Here is a 6,884-nt window from a genome sequence, read left to right on the forward strand (position 1 = left end):
GATAGGTGGGGCTGAGAGAGCTCTTACAGCAGCTGCCCTTTCAGGGACAGCTCCTACGAGAGCTATGGCTGACCCAAGGCCATTCCAGCAGCTGCAAGTGGAGGAGTGGGGAATCAAATCCGGTTCTCCCAGATAAGAGTCCACATACTTAACCACTACACCAGACTGGCTCTCATTACACCAAACTGGCTAGAGTATGGATGCCAAACTCATTTTTTCTGAGGGCCAAATCTGACATAATTGAGACCTTTTTGAGCTGGGTGATATGTGACAAAATGTAATTCCAGGTATGCATGTGTGAAGGAGGGGAGAGGTCTTCTTCCTGCTTTTGCTGTGGAGGCTGCAAAGGCAAGGAGAAAATCAAGCAAGATCTTGGCTGCAGAAGCACAAGGAAAGCCCAGCCACCCTGTGCCTTCCAGACAGCCTGGGAGCACAAGGGAGGGGGTGGGGAGAAGATCTCCTTTGTGCTTCTGCAGCCTGGCTGCAAAGTCCAGCTACCCCATGCCTCGTGGACAGCCCTGGAAGCGCGGGGGAGAGAAGCACCAGCTAGCTGGGGTTTCCTCTTGCTACTGCAGCTTCAGCTGCAGAAACACGATGAATATCTCACCTGGTGTGCCTCTCTGACACTCAGGAGAGATCAGGGCGGGCCCTAGGGTGCATGGCATCCCAAGCAGCCTCATTGCCTGTTGCGCCCCTCCACAGTGCTGTGTCCCACCACCACACTCTGTGGCGATGCCCCCCACTGCCCCCTTCCGTGGTGCCTCCCCCCCTACATTCCTCACAATTTCAATGCCCGGGAAGGGGTGGTGGAATGCCGCACTCTCTGGGCTGTTTAAAGGCCGCCCCTTGTCGATCAGCTGATTGACAGGTAGAACGGTGCCAGAGGCTTGTGGCTTCTATGCCAGACCCCTGGTGTGATCCTGATCAGCGTGGAGTTGAGGGGACAGCAGCGGCAGGAAGATCGAGTGAGCTGATGAAAGGGCAGCTGCTGCTCCTACATCCTGCCCCCTTCTTTTCGCTGTGATCCAGAAAGGAAGGGGGGAGGAGGCAGCGGCGGTGGCCGCTCTTTCAGCAGCGTGCTCATCCTTCCCGCCACTGCTATCCCCTCAACCCTGCGCTGCTCAGGATCGTGCCATAGGAGCCGCAAGCCTCCAGCACCATTTTACTCATCGATAAGATTTGGTGGGCGGGCAGCCTTTAAAGAGCCCGGGAAGCACAGCGCTCCACTGCCTCTTCCCAGGCATTGAAATTCTGGGGAAGGGAGGGAGGAGGAGGCTGGGGAGGCCAATAGGGAGAGGGTGGGGGAGAGGGTTGAATTTGGCACCCCCTGCCCTGCCAGTGCCCTAGGCAAATGCCTAATTTGCCTAGTGGGTGAGCTGGCCCTGGGAGAGATGCAGGTGGGGAGATATTCCTCCTGCTTCTTCAGTCATGCAGAAGCGAACCCAGCTGGCCTGTGCCTCTCAGACTGTCAGAGAGGCTGGAGAGGAGGTCAGTTGCTTGCAGGTCAGATGCGAGCCCTTCAGGAGCTGAACCTGTCCCGCGGGCTGCTTATTTGACACCCCTGGTCTAAGGACTAGAATTGCCAGGTCCTCCCTGTCCACCAGTGGGAGGTAGGCTGGTAGGGTTGCCAGCTTCAGGTTGAGAAACACCTGGAGATTTGGGGATGGTGCCTGGAGAGGACAGGGACCTCATTGAGGTACAATCCCATAAATTCCACTCTCCAAAGCATCCATTTTCTCCAGGGGAATTGATCTCTGTAGTCAGGAGATGAGGCATAATTCCAGGGTATCTCCAGGTCCCACCTGGAGGCTGACATCCCTACCAAGGACCAATCCCTAGCATTTCTAGTTAAAGAAACTGAGACGTGGGAAAGGCCTTTGTCCCAGTAGTTGGACTAGGTGCCATTGGTGGACTCCATTATATACTTTTGGAGAAATTACTTCTGGAACAAGAAGCAATACATCATTTCAGAATGCAGATGATGAGTCATTATAGAATAATTCAAATGCACACACCTACCTGCTACAGCCAGGTGACAGAAGAGGCCCTGGATTCTAGCTGTAAGGCTGAGCACATGTTTTGCCTGTAGAAATAAACACCTGTTCAATACCCATATTTTTTTCTGTATGCATTATTTAGCAACTGCTTAAGGGCCATATGGAACAAACTTATGGCACAGTTTACAGAACTGACAAAACCCTAATCTTGCATACTTATACCCACGTTAAAATTTACCCTGTTATTGACAATAGTTGGTTTAGTTAATTATTGCCTTGAGCTGTAAGAATGTCAGAAATACGTTAGAAGTGGCATTATTTGGAGTGATATCTTGAGAACACGTGATAGTATTAAGACCCACAATTTAGTTTGTGTTTAATGCTACTTTCTTCATTGTGAGAAATCTTTTAAAAAGCATAAAATCTCCTTAATCCCCAGTTTAAAAAACGGTGGGAAAAATGTACTTCTTGCTGACTTAGTGACGGCTTTAAAATGTCACACACTGGTACTTATATCAGCAGGTGACGCTAAAATGTGAGGTTTTTTCCAAAACTTTTTCACCTGAATGACCTAGCTGCAATCCAGCACAGACTTAAGTGCCCTTAAATCCGCTGGAATCAGTGGGCTTCAGTCTGCATTGGATTGTGGCCTTCTTATATAACATTACAACTTTTTTTTTTTAATTCAGGAGATTTGCAACAAACAAGTCACAATTTACAGAATTTATTGCTAGAAACAACTAGTCTTTTGTTTGGGAGTAAATAAACTGTTCCAAAATAAACTGTTTTGACTTTCTGTGCTGGCCAACCACTAATACTTCCTGGATGAACTCTTGAGATCCTCTCTGTAAAAATGCAGCAATGTGACTAAGTTCACCATATCACTTTTAGTGGCTGAAGGGAGGTAGCTATTACTCCACGGCACCGATAACCCCACTGAATCAAGAACACCAGAGTAATCAGAAATAAACATCTTGGTTTTAATTATTGTAAACTGTATGATTTATTGTGTAATTTGTTTTTAATGTTTTATGTGGTTTAATTTGCTATTGTTAGCCACCCCGAGCCCGTCAGGGGAGGGTGGGATATAAATCTGATAAAATAAAAATATCTTACCAACAAGTTAAGGATATGCTTTAGGCTGTAATTGTCTGGCTCTGGCATCAGTTGACCCTGGACTATAACATCAGCTGAATCTGATCCATAGGATTTGGCTATTGGAAGAATTTTAAAATCTTCATCCTCTTTTAAGATACTCTGATAGATATTAGAGGTTTAATTTTTTTATATTTTATTATATACTTTTTATTATTCTGTAGTTTAAAATATAAGTCTAAACTATTCATCTTCAGTACATACAAATTAGAAAAGTAGAGAAATCAATCAAGAAACAGAGCTAACTGGTTAAATTTAGCAATATTAGAAAAAAAGCTAATTGGTTTAACAGTGATAACAATTTACATAAGCATAAAAGATAAATATAGTTCCTTTATCCTTAATATTAATTTACTTGTTTTTAGCAGAGAGAAAAAAAAGAAAAGCAAAAACCCCCCATAGTATTCTATTTCATTATAAACAGTTTCTCTTATCAGAAATGTCAGGAGCAGATCCTTTAAACTGCAAAATGTTTGTGTTGCCTGTCTTATTACAAATTTACCCAAGTTAACTTTTAATCTACTTTAAAAATTTAAAATTTTTAAAAGATTTTTGGAGACTATAAATTCTATTTTCACATCACTCTGAAAACCACCAGTTAATATTCAATAACTATCTCCTCTCCCACACTTCTTTATTCTTAGGTAGATAAAATAAACATACAATCTCCTTAGCCCACTCTTAATTACCTTGTTCTATTTAACTTCCATGAATGAATATAACAGACTGAAAAGAGGCATCCAAATTCTGAAAGCCTCACCTGCCATTTCAAAATTACTTATCAGATCATTTTATTGATTCAATGTTAAGCAGTTAAATGCAGAAAAAAACAAAACAAAGAGAAAACAGTTTATAATCTCTTCTTTTTGAAGGCTTTCCAAAATTTAATCATCTTTCTGAAATCTGCCTTTTCTCGCCTTGAATCTTCCATCCGTTTTGCTGAAAATAGTAGGGCCACCACTTTGTCATATCCTCTTGTGAGAACTTTAATCTGTCTTGATTTCCGTTTTATCTTCGTAACTGCGCACGTTGCCTCCATTTTGATATCCTTCTGCACTTTCTTCAACGAATCTTTAATTCCCCCCCCCCCCCGTCGTAACAGACATCACTGGGGTCTCTTTACTACTCTGCTCATATAGATTTTCAATTTTGCTGTATTTCAAAATAAAAGTCTCCATCTGTTGTTGCATCAGCTCTGCTAAACGACCATGTTCCTGCTTTAAGGAGGTTATGGTAGTCTCACATATTCTACATATAGGTTTTCCGATGCATTTTGAGAACATGGTTTTGAATTTATGGTCATTTCAGATACCAAACTTTTATAACTTTACTAGATTTTTTTTGTGCTGCTACAAGATTAGAAATTGCATCCAAATGGAAATCTCCTAAGTGCTTATCTATTTTAAACTGGCATATTAAACTCCAGGAAATATGTGTGCTCAACAAGATAACAGATTCAGCTAAGCAACAAAGCTCTGAATTCTATGAATCTTCCTTTTAAAGAGTATGGCTCCCATATTTAGATTACCTTGCCTCCACTATTCAATATTCTTTTCATTTGGAAGTCATCAATGAGATTTATTAAATTCAAAGTCTTACAGTAGTTTATAATCTCACTTTGTTGATCTTTGAAACACTATTTTTCTTGGGTGGGGCAGGAATACTTGGCTGTTTCAAATGAAAATTATTTACATGCTACCATCCTATTTTAGTACTATAGTACCAAACTCCTTATTGTCTGATATATGTATGTATTGTTTCTCATTAATAATAAACATTTATTTAAAAAAAAATTTAAAAGGAGGTTATGGTAAGCATAATATCTTTTCCCCCACACACTTTAGTTTGAACTACCATTTCCTCCACAGAAAAGACTCAGTCTGTTAATCAAAGTTGAAAAGTAATTCAAAGTCCCAGTTAACCTGTTTCCTTTAGCCGCAAATTTTTCTCCTACATTTCAATTGTAGCCATTTGAATCCTAATCAAGCATCACATACATTTCTCTTGTGAATATATCCCGTTTTTATTCTGACCATGTTGTAACCAAAAGGTGATCTTATTATAGCTTATTTATTTATAAACCAAAGCAGTTCAAATGTCTTTGCTCAGTCCAATTTAAACTCTTAAAAGTTTTCCAATTTATTCTTTGCCTTTTGAAGCCTCCCTTGCGGAGAAAGGGAGGGAATTTTCCTCCTCTTGCCTTTCTTTTGGAACAGTTCCAATTGTTGTTATGTTAAAAGATCAATTAGCCAGTATTGTTAGAAAGCTGACTTACTTGCATGGTAGAATTCCAGCGATTAAAGTAGAAAAGCATCAGAAGCTTATTGAAAGAGAAAAGCAGTCGGGCAATCACCTATTGCTGCCATCATGGCGATCTCAGCGGCAGAGTACCAGAGCAGACAGGAAGAACAGAGAACAACCGCCATTGTTTCTCTGGATCCTGTAGAATTCCTTGCTGTCAGGAGATCCCCCCCCCACAGGCTCCCCTCGGGATGCCGCGACTGTGGCACCCCTTCTACCACCCAATTCGGAGGGGTCGTTGGAGCCGAGTCCTCCGACTATCATCGAGCTCAAGACGCTGAAACCCGGAAGCCTCTTATAGATATTAGAAATGTGACAGCTAGAACTATTGATTATTAATAACTGAAAATCACAGAGGCAAAAACTATATAGGTTTAGTCAAAGGGGGTTATCCATTTTAGGCTTGTATTAAATCAAACACACCAAGAAGTTGTGAAGAATCCCAGAGAGGACAATTTAGAAATCCTATCCCACCCTCCAAAATCTTTCCCCTCCAGGATCTATAAATTCTCAGGGGCTGGAGTAGCATGGTGCTACTCCCTCCAATTCTCAGCTAGGATTACCCGCTTTCAGGTGGGACCTGGAATCTCCTGCTTTTACAACTTATCTCCAGCTGGCAAAGATCAGCTCCCCTGGAGAAAATGGCTGCTTGAAAGGTGGACTCTATGGCATTGTACCAAGCTAAAGCCCCTCCCCAAACCCCACCCTCTCCCAATTCCACCCCCAAAGTCTCCAAGTATTTTCTATCATAGACCTGGCAACCCTATTCTCAACAGAGTCTTTCATGCTTTAGTGAGGGTCTTTTTTGTGTTAATTTACAAAGGGACTACTTTTCTGCATACCTGGAGCTCTCCCCAGCATTTTGACATTCTGACCTTGTATGTGGGTGGTCCATTGGTCAGCTTTCATCTTCCATACAAGGGCGCATCACTGTACCATTAGATATTGAGATGGTGATCACTTCTTGTCCACTTGGGATAATTTAGTGGGGAAATTAAAAGAAATAATTCACTCAACTCTGCTTTTTCCTCTGTCCCCAGATCTCTGCTGTTTCTTCTACCAGCCCCTTTCCCGTGAGCTCAGAAGGGTCACGTTCTTCAAGGTCTCCTAACAACTATCATCCCTTGAGGAAGCATCAGCTGACCATTCTGAGTCATTAACCTAACAAAGGAATGACAGCTAATATGTGCTGCACATCTGGTAGTGCTTAGTGCAAACTGGTTTTGACATTCAAGCTTCCAGTGAGTTTGCAGGAGACCTAGCTGGTGTTCAGAGTCCCCTTCTTTAGCCATATATTGGAAGTAATGAAAAATATGAGCAAAATATCTATTGTGTGTAAATACATAAAACAAAAACTGCACCTCCATCTCCTCAAATTGTTTATTTTAAAATTAAAAGCTTAGCAAATATTGACTAAGGTGACAGAGAAAA

Source organism: Heteronotia binoei, chromosome 5 (assembly GCF_032191835.1).
Source record: "Heteronotia binoei isolate CCM8104 ecotype False Entrance Well chromosome 5, APGP_CSIRO_Hbin_v1, whole genome shotgun sequence".
Taxonomy (NCBI): domain Eukaryota; kingdom Metazoa; phylum Chordata; class Lepidosauria; order Squamata; family Gekkonidae; genus Heteronotia; species Heteronotia binoei.